Consider the following 23,111-nt stretch of genomic DNA (forward strand, 5'->3'; position numbering starts at 1 on the left):
TTGTTACTATCCTTGTACTCCCCGTTCCTTGATCCTGGAGTACCTCTATAGTGAACCCCGAATGCTTTGCCTTCATGAAGAAACTCCCATTGTGTCTCTCTTCATGAGCAGGTCAATTCCCTTTTGCACCATTTCCCCTGAAAATTATGTTTTTCCATGTTTATAAGACCGACACTAATGGCCCTTGTCTTCCTCGCGCCGATGTGTAGAGATTAGCACTATCCCTAGCGCCGACCGAAGTGAGTGATCTGTGTTTTAGTCGCACCGGTCCTGTTATGGAAAGTTTTTTAAACTAGGAGTCGAAGCTTCTAGCTCTAGAAGCTTTGTAATGGAAGTCTGGTAAATGGTTTGGCTGGATGGGGTCAAGGATGTCAGTTTGGGCTCCTTTTCCCTATAATGATGGAACTACCTCAAGGGATAAGCCCTTTTCCCATGAGAAGAGGATCCATCTCCCATCCATTCATCCTACATAAACCTCCCTTCTTCCCAAGCACAATCTAGTGTTGAAGTGTTAATGTTGGTGTGCTTGTGTTATTTTGGTTTGGAGTAAACAAAAAGCTATTACTAGTTGTAGCTATCTAGTTGTGTGAGGGAGAAGTGTGATTTGGTTTGGAGTGAAGCCTAAAGGGAAGAGCCTTAAAACTATTTTGGGTTGAGGCCATCATGAAATGCTAGCAGAAGAGTGTGGGAACCTAGTCTTGTCAGAGGAGGACTGCAACATCAAGACAATGGTTGTAATCTCTCTTTGATATTAATATATGCAACTATCGATTGATTTCCCACATGATTTTGTTATCTTACATATTCATGGCTTAATGTTTCTTGACTTTTTAAGTAGGTTGAATTACAGTTTGTCTATTATCATGGTTGTTGTTTGTTGTTGTTTACTTGTTTTAGGTGCTTGAAGAAGGAATCGAGATATAGATGGAGTAAGCAAGCAAGGACATCATCAAACGAGATAAGCGGACTAAGAGGTAGGCCCTCTTAATTGGTTCTAACATAAGGAAATCTTCCATAGAATGTATCTGTTTTGGCTAGACCCATTATGGGGCTAGAGGAATTTGTTTGTGTCCGCACTTATAATTTTACTTCACCACAAATTGGCGACTCCACTGGGGATCCCAATCCTTTTGTTTGTCTTGAATTCATGATTTCATGAGAACTTTTCTGGTTCCAATTTTTCCCTTTAGTTCTGTTTCTTTTCTCCTACTTACTCACCTGAGTCTAAAATTCATAGTAGTAGATCTGGTCCCTGTTTCAATTTTTTTTTCCTTATCTCCCTCAATCAGCGTGCTTAACTCATTGACAGTCGCACCGATCAGCGCGAGTTGTTGGGAAATAGTCACACTGACTAGCCTCTATTGCTTGTTTTTAGTTAGGCAGTCGCGCCGATGCTTGTAAGTGAAGATTAGGGCCTAACCCCAATCTTGGCCAGTGTTTTCTGCTCTTGTGATTTTGACCCTGTAAGCCTTTTGTACCATTTTCTCCCTGACTAGAAAGCTGCTTTTCGTTTAGTTGTATTTGCTTGTTGACTTATCATCTTTCTGCTTGATTTTTTGAGTCATTGAGTGGTCAACGACACTAGGGCATCTAGTTTGTCATCCATTCAGTGGTTTGTGAACTCAGTAAGTTGGGTTGTAAGTGTACTTACTCCTTGCATTTCATTTTTGGTCCTTTCATGACTTTGACCTCTATTACACAAGTTTGAAAAGTTTTCGTTTGCTTGTATAAATGCTTCTTTTCCGGCATGGATCACATTGCTTGTCTTGTGGTTGGTGAACTCAGTGTTTCATCAGTCTGAATGAGTTTCTCTTTTCATGTTTTCATCTGTTTGAAGAGCTTATTGTCTCAAGAAATTTTTCACTGAAGAATTATATGTGAAAAGTTTATTTCGTTGTTTCATGGAAAAAGTATGAAATTCTAGTTTGTTGCATCATTGTGCTACGATAGCTTGCATCATTAAAAGACTAGAATTGCATCGGAATTTGGAAAAGGAAGAGAACTCTTTTGCTTTTGAAAGGACTAATAGATAAGTGCTTGTCAGGAAATTAGGAATTGGAATGCATTTTTCATTAGTTTATTTTTTTCGAAAAATTAAGGTAGTGAAATATCATTTCATTTTCAATTGCTTGATTGTTTGCATTTGATTGAGTAGTTTCTACCTTCTCTAGTGTAGGAATTTCATCGAATTGAAAGGGTTGTGTCTCATTTAGTTGCATTTAAGGTTTTTCGAGTCGCATCGCTAAGACCTAAAAACTGAAACATAACTCAAGATAAACTTTAAAATGAATTCAATTAACATACGGCACATTTGACATTAACGATCATAATATCTAGAAGGTATAGGCTAGAGACGTGTTTTGGCGTCTTTAAACCTGACAGGTGTCATTAGCTTCGACATTAGACAATGCTAGTACGGATTTGTGCTCCTCGTACTGTCGAGTATATAATGGGAGACCCCTCTAGGCTGCAATCCTTTTATCCTTAGGAAGCTGAGTCGGTCACCTTGCAAACATGATACACCGAACATAACATTTAGGGAGATTTCCTACTTGTACTTCTCAGTTCGCTGGGAGGTATTCTGTAGTTCACGATTTCCTGGTAATCTTGTTTACCTAGATCATCCAAATTAGTCATTTGATATTTTTGACTCATTAAACTTAAAATATCATTCGAGCACTTGTCCTTTCGAGATTGTTTCCAATCGAAAGTGATAGAGTCATCTTTGTTTATTTCTCGACTCTTAAAAAATGAAAGAGCACCGGTCTTTTATGCATCTTAATAATTGATTGCCCGCGATCCAAAAACACCTTGTTAGTATTTTCTGAGACCAAATTGTGAGTTTCCTTAAAAGAGCATTTTAAAGCCTTGAAGTTATTTTTTCTGTCAACTAAGACAAGGTCATCGTGGCTGAACCTTCTGGTTCACCCAGTTCCTCTTCCTCTCCTTCGTCTGAAATATTATCTGAGGAGCCATTTCCTGAGTTACCAGAGTCACTCAAGGACCAAGGTGTTGAACTCAGAATTGTTCTGAGCATTCAACCTTTGTCATCTCATCCTCCGCCTACTTTGGATACTGGGTTGTTTGCTGATCTTGGCCCGAAATCTCCGGACAATCCCATTCAAACTCCAGAGAACTTGCTGACCACCGACGGTCAGCTTGAACTGGTTATCTACCCTCCGAATCCTTTGTTTGACCCTATTTTGATATCATCACAACGTCCTTACAGTCTGTATGACCAACCGGGTGTTCATTTGGAACTATCCCCTTGTACTCATTCGACCATTCGTCATCGTTTGTTTCCAGACATGGAACCCAAAGGCGATGCTCCAGTCACCTCTCTAGATGAGTCCGAAGTTTCTACTCCACACACTGTTGAGGGGGAAGAGTTTCCTTTTCCTCCTGAGGGTTTCCCCTATTTAGGGGGTATTCCAACCAATTTTCCACCCAACTATGTGTCTTTGGCACAGTTGGTTTCAGGTACACATAGTGCCTCATCAGTTTACCATAACCCTGTTTGGGCATCAAGCGCTATGCCTACTTCAGGTCTGTTCGTTATGAACATGACTTCCCAACAGGATGTTACCTTAGTCTCGGTGCAAACAACTATTCCGAATACCCTTGTATCGTCAATCCCAGTTACCCGTTAGGCACGATTGATAGTTTCAAAGAATGTCTCTGTCAATTCCTCCATCCCTCTAGTGCTGGAAATAATTTGAGAGGGGGGGTGAATCAATATTATCAGATCAATAATTTAATTTTCAAAAAATGATTTGTATATGCTACTTCAGCTCAATGAACTAGCGTGTATATGCAACTGTACTTAATGAAACCAACGTATATGGAGAGATCTTTAGATTTACCAAAATTATCATGTATTTGACTTTAATCAGTATATCAGGAATTCATTAGATAGTGCAGTAAAAGTAGAATAAACCATCACACATGAGCAACACAAAAAAACACCAAGATATAAGGTGGAAACCCAATGTGGGTAAAAACCACCTGCTGCTGTCGTCTCTGTCGTCTTTAATAATAAGAAAATTCTATTTACAATTTTTGTACTGGTGTAGTCTTAGTACAGTACGTAAGCTTCTACCTATAGAAGGCTACAACCTTCTCTCGTTCTCCAGTTTCTACTGGAAGGGAGCTACAAACCCCTAGCTCTTGTACTAGCTGATATGTTTACTAGTACGTAGGTGCCAGCCTACAAAAGGCTACAACATTCTCTTTTCTACCAGGGACCATGTTTCATAAATTTTTATGTTGGATCCATCAACAACATCATTCAATCATCAAATATATTTGCATCAACCAATCTCCTTTTGAACCAACCACAACCGAATCAATCAATCACTTTGACAGCCCATCAATCTAATTATTCAGAATGTTGTCAATAGAATATAGTAACTAGAACCCAAGCCAGAACCCAGAACATTGCAACAGTAAACAGAAGCAACTAAAACATATTTTATAAGGTATACGCTACTTCCATGTGTCGAACCTGCGTGCATATGCACTTTCCTCAAAGTGAACCAACGTACAGATCTGCAAATCAAATTTATGATGTATACGCTGCTTTGATATGTAGAACCAGTGTGTATACGCTCCTTTTCTAAAGTGAACCTGTGTACAGATCTGTAAATGATGATTTAAACATTACAACTATTCTAGACTTCAGTCATACCCAGATCATCATATTTACAGACTACAACATGCGCCAATTATTCAGATACATGATCAAACCACATAAAGATAATTCACTTCAAGCCTTAAGATCCTAATACATCATTAGATCTTATCCTTCATCAAATGCTAAGGTTCATCCTTGGTTCAAATCGAGCACAACACCATAAGCCAATAACCTGCATATTAGATCTCACACTTCATCAGATATTCGATACTTGCACACCTTGGCCTAATGATCTTCTCCTCCTTTTATAGTTTTAGGCCTTTCTCAATACCATGGACCAAAACCACTTAGGACCAATACCTTGGACCAAATACCTAGGGTCAATACCTCAGACCAGATACCTTGGACCAATACCATGGATCAAAATACCATGGACCAAATACTTCGGACCAAAAATTTAGTTTTCCAAGGTATACACGCTTTTCCTTCTGTGAAAGTGCATGTGTACGTATACGTGACTTGTATACAGTGAACCTGCGTGTATACACATCTTGGTCAATGGTGAACCTGCGTATACCTCTCTTTCTTCATTCTGTGAAGACTGATCTGCCATTCTTTGCTGTTTACCTACTATATTGTGATCTTTCATCTGAGTGAGTTGCCTTCTGAATTGATTCCTTGAAGCTGCCCTGCATTTCATCACATCTGTAAACACTACTGTCATGCATTCTATCACATCTAATATCTCTTATGTAGATTCATCTAGTTACCTAAGTGAGTTGTCCTGCTACAAGTGGGTTTCCATCAAGTACAACACATACATCATAATGCCAACAATCTCCCCCTTTGGACTTGATGGAAACAACAACCACACCAAGTCACTCTCCCCCTTTGACATCAAGGGCAAAGGGTCATGCTCCCCCTGAGTGCATGCTAAATTCTCTAATATGCTGAAGTGTGCTGATTGAGATCCCATGATCGAGTCCATGCTCCCCTGAGCATAATCAAATTCTGCAAAAAGATGTTCTAAAAGAAGAACATGACTCTATACATACATCACAAATGACCTTCCTATCACCAATGACTCATACATACATCCATCTCCCAACCAAGTGGGGATATACCAAATTTGACTCATCCACCCAACCAAGTGGGGATATACCAATTGTTTATACATGTCAAAACAAAAACATTACATCATCCATCCCATGCATAGTGGGGTTACAAATTAGGTATTTTCATGACCTTTACATTAAAATATGTACATGACATATATAACAGAGACCAAATATATTAAATAAGACCATGATAGTCATCAGCAACTATCATATGATCTATACCATCAGCAACATCCGTTAATCAACATCCAGACAAACGACTTGTATATGTCCATCATTAGTTCCCAAACTATCATCAACCATGTTCTCCCCCTGAACCTGTTCCACCTGTTCACTGTTAGATCTGATCATTGCATATGTTAGTAAGAGATATCAAAGCATCATCATCAATCAGATATACATCAAGTTATCAACAACTTTATGAGAACCAATATATTTCCACATGTTATCAGCAGAGTGAAACCATCATCAAATAGAGCAGATAATTGACAGAACCATAGCAGACCCCCCTTTTTTTTTTGAGTCTGGCCCACTGCTTTCCTTCAAACCAACATATATGCGACTGTGCCCACAAAAACCCACATATGTACACGACTACGCTTTATGAAACTCGTGTATAACCACCTTTCTTTGAAGAAAATAGGATTTAACAACAGGATGATGTAGCAACTACTCCCAGCTTTTGTCTGAGATATTCAAATGTCTCTCTGGGCAGTGGTTTAGTAAATATATCAGCAACCTGTTCTTTGGAGGGAACATACTCCAGTTTGACCTTTTGTTCAAGCACTTGTTCACGTAGAAAATGATATTTGATGGGTATGTGCTTGGTCTTGGAGTGCATGACTGGATTCTTTGAAATACTGATGGCACTTGTATTATCACATAGAATGGAGATGGGTGGAGTACATGTGATTTGAATGTCTTGCAAGGTTTGCATCATCCAAAGTAGTTGTGTGCAACAAGATGCAACAACCACATATTCTGCTTCAACTGTAGATAATGCAATTGAACTTTGTTTCTTGCTGAACCAAGACACTAACCTAGAACCCATATAGAATGCACCACCACTAGTGCTTTTTTTGTCATCAACACTTCCTGCCCAATCTGCATCTGTATATGCATGAAGTGTAAGATCTGTATCTCTAGGATACCATAAACCAAAGTTCTATGTTCCTTGAAGATATTTGAAAATCCTTTTGACTGCCTGAAGGTGTGTTTCCTTAGGATTTTCTTGGAATCTTCCAACTATTCCCACTGCATGCATGATGTCTGGTCGGGTACCTATTAGATAAAGCAGACTGCCAATCATGGATTTGTAAGTTGGTTGATGTATTGCTGCTGATTCATCATTTGAGCTAAGATTGCATCCTGTTACCATTGGGGTACATACTGGTTTAGAATCTTCCATGCCGTACTTTTTCAGGATCTGTTTGAGATATTTGGTTTGTGAGAGAAAAATACCATCTTTATTTTGTTGAACTTGTAGACCAAGAAAATAGGTAAGCTCACCAAGCAAGGACATTTCAAATTCTTGCTGCATTACTGAGGCAAAATTCTGACTCATGGATTCTTCATTGCTACCAAAAATGATATCATCAACATACACAACAATTATTAACAATTTATCAGTGTCCATCTTTGTATATAGATTGCTATTTGCTGACCCCTTTGAAAAACCCTGTTGGTGGAGATATTTGTCAAGACGGTAATACCATGCCCTTGGAGCCTGTTTTAGACCATAGAGATATTTTCTGAGTTTGCATACAAGTTTTGCATCATTTCCAAGAATGAATCCTTCTGGTTGTTCAATATAGACTTCTTCTTCTAAGTATCCATTAAGAAAGGCAAATTTTACATCCATTTGGTATACTTTGAATTTCTGAAAACTAGAAAGAGTAAGAAACATTCTTATGGCTTCAAGTCTAGCAATAGGTGCAAAGGTTTCTTCAAAATCTATACCTTCTTGTTGAGCATATCCTTTGCAAATGAGTCTGGCTTTGTTTCTGATAACTTCTCCATTTTCGTTCAACTTCTTTTTGAATATCCATTTGGTTCATATGATATTCTTATCATGAGGTCTAGGAACTAATTCCCAAGTATTATTCTTTTCAATTTTCTCAAGTTCTTCATTCATGGCCTTGACCCAACATTCATATTTGCATGCTTCATTTACATTTTGAGGTTCGGCGGAAGATAGCAATGCTAGATAGCTTGAGGCTTCTATAATAGTTCTTCTTGTCTGCACACCTGCCCCTTTTTCCCCTAAAATTTGAGTTTCTAGATGATTTTTTTGTAGAATTTTCTCTACAAATTAGCTAGCTCATTGATATCATGTAGAAATTTCACCTGCAGATCCACCTGATATATGAAATGTACTAAAGCATAATACTAGATCTACATCTACCATAAAATTAGCAGAAGCTTAATCAAACATGAGCAACATCAAGCATGAACAGATATAACTGAGAATAAGAAGTAATCAACCATAACACAGAAGATATAACCTAGGGAAAGCACCAGCCTAAAACCCCATCTCTATATTATCAATCAAGTGGAAATCCTCAACAACATACAAAAAGAATCAGCTCAAAATATATCCCGCTCTCTCTGTACTCTGATGATATATCTCATGGACTCTAGGCTTGTATATATAGGCTGCACAAGTCCTCCAAGCTCCCATTTCCTTGCGCAGTTTTGATTGGGGTCCAATGTCATAACATGTGTGAATTGGCCATATCATACCTACTATAACCTCAGGTCCAACTATGCAATCCATAAGGAAAAATATTCCTTCTGCATGCAAGGAATATTCACAAAGGAATATCCTAGCAACTGATAGTACATTGTCCCTCCATCTGATCTCAACTAGGTCTCTGTCTGAACTGACATGCATGAGTTATCCATGAGTGAATCTTCAGTTATCTGAAAATACCAGTTGTTACATGCATGCAAGCATTAACAAACTGAATCTCATTAATTTAACAACTTGTTAAATTAATCTAACTGGACTTGACTCAGTTAACTGAGCCAACTAATTACAACTCATCCTCATCCTTTAACTGATGGTTAAATCCCTCAATCAAAGGAGAAACTGTTGCATGTCCTCACATAGACTTCAAGTTCATAATTCCTTAACTAATTAACTCAAACTGAATTAATTAATTAATTTACAAACTGCTGTTAATATCAAATTCGAATTTTACTTCCTATTTCTAGTCCAAGGACTGACTAAAATAGGAATCCACACTAAAATGCTAAAATAAAACTTCTATTTTTAGCACTTCCATTTTTCATTTCCTGTTGCTCAATCCAGCACTGGTATCGAAATTGCTATTTTTAGTAGTGCTATTTTTAACACTTCTATTTTTAGCAATTTCTTTTTGCCATTTTTCAACATTTTCTAAACATACCTGGACGGAGTCTTTTCTTCTACTATTATCTCTTCTTCTGGTGCTTCTTTGGTTTCTTCTTCAGAATTAGTGTGATTTGATGAGGGAAATTAATCCTCATCTTCTTCATAATCTTCGATTTTTATCTGTTTTGGATTTTTGCATGTTTCATCAACTAAAACATCAATACTTTCAATAATTTTCCCAAGTCTCTTATTATAAAATTTATATCCTTTACTTCAGGAAGAGTAGCCAAGAAGAAAACCTTCATCTACTCTGGGTTCAAACTTACCAATTTTTTCATCAGTCCTTTTGATGTAACATTTTCTTCTAAAAACTTTGAAGTATTTTACAGTAGGAGTCTTACCGTACCAAAGTTCATGTGGAGTTTGAGTGCTATTTACCCGAACATTTTCTTGGTTGAGAATAGTGATGGCAGTGAATGCAACTTCACCCCAGAAGGTTGCAGGAGTTCCAGATTCATCTAGCATAGCACGAGCCATTTGTTGAACAGTTCTGTTCATCCTTTCTACCACTCCATTTTGCTGAGAAGTCCTTGCGGTGGAGAACTGCCTTTTTATTCCATGTTGTTCACAAAAGTCAAAGAATTTATCTGAGGTAAATTCCCCTCCTTGATCAGATCTAAGGCATTTGATTTTGGATATGATTCATTTTCAACCAAAGCTTTGAAGGCTTTGAACTTTTCAAATGCTTCATCTTTATGTTTTAGAAGACCTATCCAACACATTCTGGAAAAATCATCAATGAACAATATAAAGTATTCTTCTCCACGAGGTGACTTTTTCCTTGATGGTCCACATAAATTAGTATGAACAAGTTCAAGAGGCTTACTAGCTGACCCTTCCTTTTCGATGAAGTGAGATCTAGTTTGCTTACCGAATTGACATGATTTGCATATAGTAATTTCAGGAACGTTGATATCTGGAAGATCACGAACAGCTTGGAATCTGCATGCTTTTCTTATTTGAGAAAAACTTAGATGTCCCAATCTTCTGTGCCATAGCCAGTTTTCATCATTTTTGCTTAGATAGCACTGTTGTTGTCCTCCTTGGAGTATGTATAGGTTGTTTGGATTTCTTGTACCTTTAATCACGGTTTCTCCTATATCAAGCTCATGAACAACACATCCATTTGATCGAAACACTACTTCATTTCCTTGATCACACATTTGACTCACACTCAACAGGTTATGCTTTAAGCCATCAACATACATAACATTCCCAAATTTAACTTTTTCTTTCAAGAAAACAGAGCCTTTACCTTTTATGACAGCAGGAGTGTCATTTCCAAATGAGACACTCTTTTCCTTTTCTAAGGCATTATATGAGTGTAGTTTTTCTTTGTCACCTGTCATGTGTTTTGAGCATCCACTGTTGATGTACCACTGGTTTTCTTGTCCTTCTGCATACAAGGCTATACCACATCTTTCTGTTTGCGGTTCTTTCTTTCTCCATATTTTGGGATTTAATGGAGTTTGCTCCTTTTGAGATATTTGCCGAAATTTACTCCTGCATTCAGATTCTTCATGGCCAAAGTTGTTACAGATTGAGCATTCTATTTCATTTTCAAGAAGAGAAAAGTTATTATAGGAAATTTTCTTGATCCCTGTCACATTCCTTTGATTTCATTCGTCTCTAGTCATGATGGTTTTGTAAGCAACACATTGAGTAGCTGTGTCCAAAATTATGACATGAGAAACATTGGCCATTAAAGAAGTTCCTGCGATTATCGAATCTACTGACTTGGTGATTGTAGTTTCTATTGATATTCATCTTTGAAGCAAATTGAGTACGATTTACCTAAGGTTGGTTGTGGCTTCTGTTCATCCTTGAAGTAAATTGACCCTGATTTACCTGGTGATCTGCTTTATGCCTTTGCTGACGATTGTCAAACTGTCCACTTCTTTTTGCTGCATCAAGATAGCTTTTAGTGGAGGTTGACAACTTCTGTGATTAAGATGTTTCTTCATTATATCCAAGACCTATATTTATTAGAGGAGAATGTTGCACTTTGATAATTTCACTTAAGGTTTCTGATCCTTTAGCAAATCTAAGATTGAGAGCTTTTGTTTTCTCAAGATCCTTTCTTAGACCCACAATTTCACATTCTAGTTTTTCATTGTGTTTTTCTCTTTCAGCAAGTTGGTATGTCAAGGTATCTATAATCATATTCTTTTCTTCTAAAAAAAAATTGAGTTTAGAGATTTCTTCATAAAGGTCATCTTCATCTAAAGCATCCAAGAAATCATCATCTTCATAAGCCATCAGAAGTCTATAGTCATTACTATTTTCATCTTCATCACTATTTGATAAACCATCGCTATCTTCATGAGTATAGTAGCTCTTTTTACTTACACTTTGTTTTCTATTCCATTTTGCAGATTCCTTTCCTTTATCATTTTTATCTTTATGAGGACATTTGGCAGCATAATGACCGACTCTACCACAGGCAAAACATTTGAAAGGTAGTTTACCTCTGAATCTTCTGGAACCCCGTTGAAGCTTCTTGACAAAGTTTACTTCCTCTTCTTCTTCTGAAATATGTCTTGATTCATTGAGTTCTTCTTTTCCTTTTGCTGAAGCTTTAAATGTGGCTTCTCTCATATCTGATGGACCTCCTTTTCTCATCTCAAAGGTAGTTAAGATTCCGTGAAGCTGTGTCATAGTAATAGTCTGTAGATCCTGCTTTTCTTCTATGGCAAATACTTTTGATTCAAATTTAGCAGATAAGGATCTTAAAACTTTTTCAACTAAGGTAACTTCCTTTATCTCTTCACCCAGATTCTTCATGCAATTAAAAACCTCATCTACATGTAAGAAGAAACTAGCTATACTTTCATCATTGTGCATCTTGAGAGTTTCATATTGAATTCTGAGAGTTTGCAGTTTAGCACGTTTTACCTAAGAGTCTCCTTCGTATCTTAGAATGATTTTGTCCCATATTTCTTTGGCTGATTTGAGCTGCATAACTTTGACAAACTCTGATTGTGACAGACTTCTCAATAATGTATTGACCACCTTGGCATTGGTTTCATATTGCTTTTTACTTGCCATATCTGTAGGAATTGCCGATGGAAATGTATATCCTCCTTCCATAATTTCCCAAACTTCTGTTCCAAGTGATTGAAGATAGGCTGTGGTTCTTACCTTCCAATAAACAAAGTTGCTCCCATCAAAGTTTGGCAGTATAATGGATCCCCCACTTTCTTGATTACTCATGATGATGGATCTTCCTTCAAGCGATCAAGATTCTTCTGAAAGGACCTGCTCTAATACCAATTGTTGGAAATAATACTAAGAGGGGGGGGGGGGGGGGGGTTGAATCAGTATTATCAGATCAATAATTTAATTTTCAAAAACTGATTTGTATACGCTACTTCAGCTCAGTGAACTAGCGTGTATACACAACTGTACTTAATGCAACCAGCGTATATGCAGAGATCTTTAGATTTACCCAAATTATCATGTATTTAACTTTAATCAGTATATCAGGAATTCATTAGACAATGCAGTAAAAGCATAATAAAGCATCACACATGAGAAACACACAAGAACACCAAGATATAAGGTGGAAACCCAATGTGGGTAAAACCCACCTGCTATTGTCGTCTTTGTCTTCTTTTAATAATAGGAAAATTCTATTTACAATTTTTGTACTGGTGCAGTCTTATACCAGTACACAGGCTTCTACCTACAGAAGGCTACAACCTTCTCTCGTTCTCCAGTTTCTACTGGAAGGGAGCTACAACCCCCTAGCTCTTGTACTAGCTGATATGTTTACTAGTACGTAAGTGCTGGCCTACAGAAGGCTACAACCTTCTCTTTTCTACCAGGGACCATGTTTAATAAATTTTCAGACTGGATCCATCAACAACATCATTCAATCATCAAATATATCTGCATTAACCAATCTCCTTTTGAACCAAAAACAACCCAATCAATCAATCACTTTGACAACCCATCAATCTGATCATTCAGAATGCTATCACTAAAATACAGTAACCAGAACCCAAGCCAGAACCTAGAACACTGCAACAACAAACAAAAGCAACTAAAACATATTTTATAAGGTATACACTACTTCCATGTGTCGAACCTACGTGCATACACGCTTTCCTCAAAGTGAACTAACGTACAGATCTGCAAATCAAATTTATGATGTATACACTGCTTTGATATGCAGAACCAGTGTGTATACGCTCCTTTTCTAAAGTGAACTTGCGTACAGATCTGTAAATGATGATTTAAACATTACAACTATTCCATACTTCAGCAATACCCAGATCATCATATTTACAGACTACAACATGCGCCAGTTATTCAAATACATGATCAAACCAAATAAAGATAATTCTCTTCAAGCCTTAAGATTCAACGATGCCATCCCAAAATCAACCATCATCTTCAAATCTACCTTCAACGTCTAAGACATTGGTAGTGTCAGATTCTATGGACTACAATATTATCGAAGATATGAAGGAGACTAAGGTGAGTATTACTATGTTTGAACTTAGCAAACTCAAACATCAACATAAATTAATTCTTAAGGAGTTGAATGTTGTTCCTTCTTCACCTCTTCCTAATGCTGTATTGTCCAAAGCTGCTAATGATTCAGGCCAACCACCTCCTGGTAGAGTGGAAGCTACTGATGCGGTCTTGATTGGGGATAGATCAAATTCTCATACTCCTCCTTTCCTCTTAACCTATGAGATCTATAATAGAAATCTACACAACTGTTTGATTGACTCAGGGGCTTCCTCTAATATAATGCCAACTTTAGTTTGTTCGAAACTGAACATTGAACCCCAAAAGTCTGCAATTCATATTCTACAGTTGGATAGAACTAAGGTCCAGGTTTTAGGGGAAATCAACTCAGTGACTATCAGGTTATCAGCTGATCCTAGAGTGGTAAAAAGAATTGATATTTTGATCGCTGATATACCTGAATTCTATGGGTTGATTTTAAGTAGAGATTGGTATGAAAAAGTCCATGGTTATATTTCCACTGATTGGTCTCATATGTGGTTATCTTATAAAGGAAAACCAAATCAGATCAAGATTGATCGGGAGAAACACATGACCCATACAGTTACCAAATTTGAACAAGAAAACCAACCAATAGCATTCAATAACAATATTTTGGGGAATTATTCATCTAAATCATTCTTTAGAAATTCCACTGCCCAACCATCTCCTTTCCCAGTTAATAATCTCACATCTCAGATCGAAAACTTTTCATAAACAGATAGGTCAAGATGTGTTAATGTTGCTGAGGAAACTATAAATAAAATTGTTGATAATTCTTTATTTTGCTCACTATATTTTGACGGGTCTAAGTCTAGTGAAGGTTCATGAACAGGATGTATTTTAGTTAGTCCTCAGGGAGAAAAAACTATGTTATCATGCAGATTGGAATTTGAATGCACAAGCAACAAAGATGAATATGAGGCCCTAGTTCAAGGACTCTACAAAGCAATTGGCCTCAAGGTTCAATATTTGAAAGTGTTTGGTGATTCAAAAATTGTTATTAAACAGGTTAGAAGTTCAATTCAATGCCTTTCTGGTCATCTCAAACATTATCAGTCTCTGGTACAGGAACTCATCTCTCAATTTTTAGCATTCAATATTTCTCCCATTCCTAGGTCCCATAATGCAGCAGCATTCCTGCTAGCTAATGTTGCTTCTAGACTCCTACCATTCGAAGATTACAACCCGGATAGATTTTCAGTAGAGTTAATTTTTAGACCATCAATTCCCGATAATGTCACCAATTGGCGAGTGTTCAATCATGATGAAGACATTTTAAACTTTTTGACTTCTGGAAAATCCTACGATGACCAAATCATTGATGAAAATGATCATGACCTTCAGATGAAAGAAAAGCAAGAGGAAAACTCAATACCAAAACCAGTGGTCAAGCTTGAAGATCTTTATGATATTAAAGACAGGTTTAAACGGGTGACCAATTCAAAACTCTAGAGTTCCACTTTAAGATTTGAATTGATAAACCTAGGTACTGAGGAAAACCCTCAAAACATCAATTTGGGACTAGGACTTTCTTTAGAAGAAAGAACAACATTCATTAGGCTGTTAACAAAAAACAAATATGTCTTCGCTTGGAAATATGATGATTTGAAAACATACGATGCATCAATCATTCAACATACTATTCCAATGCTTTCTGAACAAAAACCAATGCAACAGAAGTTAAGAAAGATTCATCCTAACCTAGAGAGTCAAATAAAGGCTGAATTAAATAAACTCTTGAAGGCTAAGATAATTTTTCCTGTGAGACATTCAAACTGGGTTTCCAACATGGTACTTGTTAGAAAGAAAAATGGCGATATCAAGATTTGCATTGATTTCAGAAATCTTAATAAGGCAAGCCAAAAGGATAACTTCCCTTTACCTACTATGGAGCAGACATTACATTCGGTAGCTGGTTTAGAACTAATGTCCTTTTTAGATGGTTTTTCAGGATATAACCAAATTCTGGTCCATCCTAATGACAGGCTTAAAACTACCTTCAGAACTAAGTGGGGAACTTATGCCTACCAAAAAATGCCTTTTGGACTCATCAATGCAGGAGCTACATTTCAGAGAGCCATGGACATAGCGTTCAAAGGATTGCTCCATAAATCAGTAGTTGTCTGTTTAGACGATATTACTGTATTTTCCAAGAAAAGGTCTAATCATTTACATGCTTTAAAACAAATCTTTGAACGTTGTAGAAAGTATGGTATCTCTCTTAATCCAAAGAAGTCCTTTTTTGCCCTTAATCAAGGAAAACTTTTAGGCTTCATTGTTTCAAAACATGGTATCTTTATTGATCCAGACAGAATTAAAGAGATTTCTGAAATTCCATTCCCTCATAATAAAAAATCCATGCAGTCATTTTTGGGTCAAATTAGCTTTGTTAAACGTTTTGTTCCAGATTTTTCCAAGATTATTTTACCATTGCAAATGATGATTAAGAAAAATTCGTTGTTTAAATGGGGATCCGTAGAAAAAGAGGCACTTGATTCCATTAAACAATAAATAATTAATTCCCCTGCTTTAAGCACCCCCAATTTTACTAATCATTTCATACTATATACCCTCGCATCCGTTTCGTCATATGCAACAGTGTTGACTCAAATTAATGATCAAAACTTGGAAGCACCAATTTCGTTTTACAGCTCAAATCTTCAAGGTGCTGAACTAAATTATTTAGAAGTTGAAAAACAAGCCTTTGCTGTGTACAAAGCCATTAAACACTACAGGCCCTTCCTCTTAAAATCTCACATAAAAGTTATAGTTCCTTTTTCAGCAGTAAGACAATTACTAGTTCAAAGGGAATTAGGAGAAAAGAGAGCGAATTGGGTCACAGTATTACAAGAATATGACTTGGAAATCAAGCCAGCAAAGATTGTCAAAGGCCAAGGTTTTTGCAGGTTGTTAGCAAGAGCATCCAACATTCAAGAACCTGGAAATACAGAGGATACTGAAGAAATCAATCAGATAAGTACCACAAGTCCTGAACCGCAATATACAGATATTATTTTCTATTTAAAAAATGGGTACGCTCCTTCTAATCTTTCCTATAAAAACAAACATGCCATTAGATTGAAAGCAAAAAACTTCACAATTATAGATGATGTATTGTTTAGGTGAAATTATGATTCAATTTTATTAAGATGCTTAGAAAAACCTGAAGCACAAAAAGTTTTGCAGGAACTTCATGATGGACCAACAGGAGGACATTTTGGAGCTGACACCACAGCTCACAAAATCATTCATGTTGGGTATTATTGGCCCACCTTATTCAGAGATACTCATGAATATGTAAGGAAATGCCAAAGTTGTCAAAAATCTAGTGGAAGACAAAGAAATCCAACTTTCCCTTTACAACCATTCCACATTGAACAACCTTTTGAGCAATGGGGATTGGACATTATTGGAGAAATCACTCCACATTCATCCAAACAGCATAAGTATATCCTTACTGCCACTGATTACTTTACTAAGTGGGTTGAAGCAATTCCTTTAAAGACAACAAACTCTGAGGCAATTATGGAATTCATAGACCAATTCAATATTACCAGGTTTGGTGTCTCGAACACTCTTGTTTTTGATAATGCATCTTATTTCTCTGGAAATTCTATGTTTGAGTTCGTTATCAAAAGGGGATTTAAATTAAGGTATTCTACAAATCACTACCCTCAGGGTAATGGTTTGGTAGAATCCACCAATAAAAACCTTATTAGAATTATTAAGCGAACTATTGAGCAGAATCATAAAAACTGGCATAAATCTTTGATATTTGCACTATGGGCTGATAGAATAACTCAAAAAGCCTCTATAGGCACTTCTCCATTCAATCTAGTGTATGGAAAGGAAGCTATCATACCAGCTAACTTAGTACTTCCATCCCTAGCTTTAGTGCAGTTTATTGAAGAAAGTCCCTCATCTTCTATTCAACTAAGACACGATCAAATTTTGAAACTAGAAGAAGAAAGGGAAAAAGCCAGAATTATACATGCAAAACATCAGCAAATTATCAAGTCATCTTTTGATACAACTTCAACCAATTCAAAACAATTACAAGTTGGTGATCTAGTTTTGAAATGGGAAAAATCCCATGAGGATAAAGGAAAACACACAAAGTTCCAGAAAATGTGGCTCGGACCATTTCAAATCAATGAGAAGATAGGCCTTTCTACTTTCATACTGCAAGATCTAAGAGAGATTCTCTTCCTGTTAACGGCCTTATCTTGAAAAAATTCTTCAATTGAGAATGTAAACCCTTCTCCCTTTGTAAATATTCAATTTTCAGCTAAATTTCTGTACATAGCTTAGATTTTTAGGATTGTAGAAAAATAAAGTTGGCCTTCCATTGGTCTTTACTATATTGAAAAAGTTTCTCAAAAGAAACAATTATGATAATTGCTTTTAAAATGGAAGCCTTAAACGAAAAGAAGATTCCTAGGAAATTAGGTATATTTAGATTCTGAAACCCCATTTTATTTTTGTAAACTCTTCTCAAGGATTAGAAGTACTGTAAACCATTTTAATGTTTTTAAGCAGCCTGAAAATGGTTATCAATACAAAACAGATACTGATTCAATCTTAGAATCTTCAACTCTTATCCCGTCATCCATCTTTTCTTAAGGAGAAAATTGTTCATCCCATTCATCAAGGGTTATAATTACTCAGAGTGTAATTCTAAAATATATTTGAGGTAAAAGATAAGAGGTCTTATTACAAACCTGCCTACTATGATCATAGGGAAATAATTCAACTGACATTACCAATACTGCATATCAGAACAGGGTAATGGCTTATAATTATGAGACAAGGGGTCTCATCACGAGCCAGCTTGTTCAGTTAAATTACAACCAGTGAATGGCATTGTCAAATAGTTGGCTACCAAACCAGGACAATGGATTTTTATCTTACAAAATAAAGAGAAAGAAAAAATGATACAAAAATATGAAAACATATTTCTGGATTCATTCTTTTTTAATTATACTCTGAAATGGATGGGATAATGAACGATCAAATGGTTAAAAGGTATCCCTGTTGAGACTATAGACGTTTGCTGGCAGCAGAGGCTCTACCTATGACAAAGGAGTCATTATAAATCTAAGTTGGAATTTTTTTTGTTTTATCATTAGCAACCAATTAAGGCTAATTTAAAACATAGAATGTATTTAATTGTAACATGAGAAGAGAATAACAGAAATAGTTATCATTACATTCAGAATTTATGTTTGCCTAGTTATATTAGAATTTTTCGCTCGGATAAGATTTTCAGATTTAAAAAGTTTAAGTATTTTAACTTTTCCCAGAGATAACTGTTTCTCCCAGTGAATCGCCAATTGTTGTGCTGTACAACAACCCCCCATTTCATAAAATTTTTCTTTAAAAATCATAATATGAAATGGGTCCCTTTTAAACATAGATGTGTGAATAAATTGGTATTAACTCATTATTAGAAAAAACCCTCATCAAAAGGTCCGACTGAAATATGATATACCTTTCAAACAATGATAAAATAGGTATTTTAAACAAATCATAAAGCTTTTTATTATTACGATAAAGCGATTGCAAGATCGCATATCGTAATAATAAGAAAAGCATATAGAAGGACCCATTAAATTACTCCGATCTGAAAATGGAAATCGCTATCGGATATCGGGGAAAGGCAAAGCGCATCGTATATATAAGGCACCCCCCATTCCTCCGATGCGATAAAAGGTATCGCTATCGGCAATCGGCTGTGGCAATCAATTCATTAACTATGACACCTTCAAATCCTCCGATGCGATAAGGCGTATCGCCATCGGCGATCGACGATTACGCAATAGCATAAGTAAAGTGACCCGAGCCCCTTCCCGATTGCAATACATTAAATAAAGGCACATGTTTCTAATCATATTAAAGATTGGCATGCATTATACCACCTTTGGTGATTGAACGATATTTTGGGCTATAATATAAACCCTCCCTTTCACGTCACCAATCATCAAATGCAATTAGCCGCCAAAAATCTAAGCCACATATGAATCAATTATTCACCATATAGACGTTATGATGGATATTTAAAAGCTCCCTTATCATGATTGACAGGTGAAGCGGCCAATTAATGAAGCAGTTATGTCGATATTTTCCACTTAGATTCTATCTGTGGCAATTTCACTATGATCTTCGATTATTCGTTAAAAGATATAACTCTTTCATATTGGCTCATGTTATCTATTTCTCTGTATCACGCTGGTTTCCTTCCTTGTGCAGAATTCCGTCGAAATATCAAGTTTTAAGCAAATGGGAAAGAAATCCAAGAGATCCGCAGCAGTAGCGGCCCCTGCAGTAACAGTCCAGCCCACCAGTGACCCAGGACAAAGCAAAAAGGGCCTAATCTCAGACACTACATGTCTTGGCCTTGGAAATACAAGCTGGCAAAGCATCTATAATTTAATTGAGGCAGAAGAACCGGAGGAAGTGTCGGAAGAAGCTACTGCAGGCTCAACTAATAAATCAGATGCCTCCCTGAAAGATTTGGCCGACTCATTTTTGCATAGGATAGCAGCTCGGGAGAAAATTCTTCCTTACACTGATGTGGTCAGATGGGTGGTCGAACAAATTCCAGTTTCTAATAGGACGTTTTGCACAGTTGATGGAAGAGTTTTTGGTTCATTTCAGCCTGACGACTTAAGGAAAATGTATCATTTTCCCGAACCTGAAAAGAAATACAACAAAGCTTTTCTGGAGAAATTCGCAAAGGAGAATGAGATGGAATCAGATCCGAATAGACAATGGAGACAGAATCCCGCAAAGAAAAAACATGAACCATCGGGTAAGTACTCCGTGGATTCCCTGTCATCTCCTTACTGTTATGTTGGGGCAATGATGTGTAGGATATGGGGAATGCATGATTCAGCAAAATTTACTATCGAAATGGTTCCTTTAATGGAAGCGGCTGTTAGTAGTTATGTCATGGATTGGATGAATATATTGTCTGATAAATTAGCCTCTGCAATTTTTGATTTTAGATTCAATTCACGCAAAGGACTATTCCCCCCTTCTATTACAGTGCTTATGTTATGGATATGCTTTGCCTTAATTCCGAATACCCGATACTTGGGTGGAGTTGGACGCCACAGGACCCTAAGCCAATCCACATCTATCATCAGATGTTATGGAAGACACATTATAAAGACCACTTGTATCAAATATGTAATGATTTCATGGTGCCTATCTATTATGCCATTTTTGATAAGCCTGCTCCAAGGATTTCCGAGGAGGCAGAAGTTGACTTGACTGCTGTGGGGAATTGGTTCGGGGAAGATAAGTTCACATATATAAGGGTGTTTGGTAGCGCCACAAGACCCCATGTCCTCCCATTGTATGTACTTGATAAACTATTGGCATGAGAGTTAGCTTACCAAATAACAACCACAGGAACATCCAAAACTCTTAGGACTTCTAAAAAACAATTATGGCCTATATTCCCTTTGAGATGTGGTGTTTATACTCTACTTGATTATAAACATGCTGAGAAGGAGACAAGAAAAATAAATATGCTCAATCTTGCGACCATTCCTAACAGGCAATTCGATCCTCGGAAGGTTTCCTATAATATGCTTGAACAAGCCAAACTTACTAAGTTTGACCATGAAAAAAATGAATTTGACGACCTATTTTCTTCAGCAGAATCATTGTCTCAGGTTAAAACATTGGCCAAGATGAAATATAATGATGAAGGACTGGTAGAATTCAATAGGCTCAGAGAACAGAGGTTGCAAACTCTGCCTCTGGACTTATTGGCTACTACACCAACAACTAAGTCAAGCGAGCCTGAATAGAAGAGTATTGACGAGCCTCCTGCTATAGAGAAAATTCCCGCAAAAGGAAAAGAGCAGGAAACAGAGAAGGAGAAAGAAAAGAAGCAGGACAGTGAAGTTATTGATCTAGAGACTCAAATTGATCCCAAACTCCTCAAAGAGTGGCAACAATTTGACTCTATTATAAGCAATCCCGAGACTTCACAAGGATTCGGCACACCCCAAGTAACAGTCAGTCAAGAAACGACCACAACTATGGTTCCAATTGAAGGAACCAACGGCCTACCCATTAGCAAAGATGCGGAAATAATTCCTAAAGATCCATCCGATCAGATTGTTTTACAGATAGAAGACATACCACCATTAGATGTCTTTTACAGTCCCAAACACAGGGCTGTGGTGAAAAGATAGAGGAAAAGGAGGAGACTTGATCAATCTTCCCTTTTGCCAGGTCAAACAGAGATGGCTAATGTGGTGTGGAAGGAGGAATTTAACCCTTCCGATGATCTTACAAAACTTTCTCAGTATGCCGGAGCTTATTCGGCAGCCACCATGGATAAAGCCTCGGAAGTAAGCAATCTCCTTAAGGAAAAAGATCAAATGATTGGTTCATTGCAGTCGCAGGTGTCCGAAGCACAGTGAAAATTAGAAAAATTAGAACAACAACTATAAATACAACAGTAGACAAACAGTCAATTAAATGAGCAATTGCTCAAAGAGAAACAAAGGATAGACTTGAGTGCAGTACAGAAACAAAGGGAATTGTTCGAAGCATTGGCCAGATTAAAGGCGATGAATGAACAAATGAGCAAGACTAAGGATGAGCGAATCGCTCAACTATCACAAGAAGTAGAAAAGTTCAGGAGCCTTCCTCAAGTAGCAGAGTTCAGAACAGAAGCTCTACAAATCAATAAGGCATTGATTACATAGCTAAAACTGCTATGTTATAACATTTCTCTGGTTGAGCCTCTTTTTGAGATTACTACATCAATAGTTGATAAATCAGTTGAAGCTAGGCAGCATTTAGAACAGGCCGATGAGACCTTAACCAGCTTTCTTGCTTGGCAAGACTCCCGTGAAGGACAAGCTATGGATCTGCCCAAAATTCTCGAGTTACACAAAGGCATCCTTTTCCTAGAATGGCAGTCGCAACTAATGAAGGCAGAAAGAGAAACCTCAAGATGTCGGTCATCTACTAGCAATTTAATTGAATTTGTCAATGACACTCTTTATCTGTCTAACATGATTTCAAAGTGTAATCCAGGTAAATTAACATCGGCCAAAGCCTTGGAACAAACATGCAATCAGGAATTGGAAAAGAATGGAAGACTAATCAAGCCATACAGTCATAGGGCCACACTCAAATGTTTAACTGATGCCATCAGTTGCATGATTCCCGAGATCCAAGATGCCACATATTCAGCCCAACTGAATTCTCGTCTAAGTCGCCCTCCAGAATTGAAACTGATGCTAGATATCTGCCAGCTCAAGCCGAAGGGAGATCACCCGAAACAATGAATCATGCTGCCAACTCAGGACAAGCCAATTTTGAGCAGATATTCATAATATAGTTGTATCAACTAAATAGCACTTTTATTTTGTAATTAGTTAGCTTAATTAGTATT

Source organism: Pinus tabuliformis, chromosome 7 (assembly GCF_031772625.1).
Source record: "Pinus tabuliformis cultivar Carrire ecotype Pingquan chromosome 7, CPIR1, whole genome shotgun sequence".
In the NCBI taxonomy this organism is placed as follows: Eukaryota; Viridiplantae; Streptophyta; class Pinopsida; order Pinales; family Pinaceae; genus Pinus; species Pinus tabuliformis.